At 65.7% G+C, this 557-nt stretch overlaps 1 protein-coding gene across 2 annotated transcripts in view; it reads left to right on the forward strand.

Moving 5' to 3' along the window:
- LOC119593818 (protein white-like) overlaps positions 1-557 on the forward strand; it is a gene marked incomplete in the record, with an annotated part of 20,205 nt that overhangs the window by 9,731 nt on the left and 9,917 nt on the right.

Below are 557 nucleotides of genomic sequence, written 5' to 3' on the forward strand. Positions count from 1 at the left end.
TTCCGCCAGATGATCACCAACCCCTCTACAAGCCCCCCCCCCCCCCCTTCCGCCAGATGATCACCAACCCCTCTACAAGCCCCCTGCCCCCCCCCCCTTCCGCCAGATGATCACCAACCCCTCTACAAGCCCCCTCCCCCCCCCTTCCGCCAGATGATCACCAACCCCTCTACAAGCCCCCTCCCCCCCCCCTTCCGCCAGATGATCACCAACCCCTCTACAAGCCCCCTCCCCCCCCCCTTCCGCCAGATGATCACCAACCCCTCTACAAGCCCCCTCCCCCCCCCCTTCCGCCAGATGATCACCAACCCTCTACAAGCCCCCTCCCCCCCCCCCTTCCGCCAGATGATCACCAACCCCTCTACAAGCCCCTCCCCCCCCCTTCCGCCAGATGATCACCAACCCCTCTACAAGCCCCCTCCCCCCCCCTTCCGCCAGATGATCACCAACCCCTCTACAAGCCCTCTCCCCCCCCCCTTCCGCCAGATGATCACCAACCCCTCTACAAGCCCCCTCCCCCCCCCCTTCCGCCAGATGATCACCAACCCCTCTACAAG

Source organism: Penaeus monodon, chromosome 32, assembly GCF_015228065.2.
Source record: "Penaeus monodon isolate SGIC_2016 chromosome 32, NSTDA_Pmon_1, whole genome shotgun sequence".
In the NCBI taxonomy this organism is placed as follows: Eukaryota; Metazoa; Arthropoda; class Malacostraca; order Decapoda; family Penaeidae; genus Penaeus; species Penaeus monodon.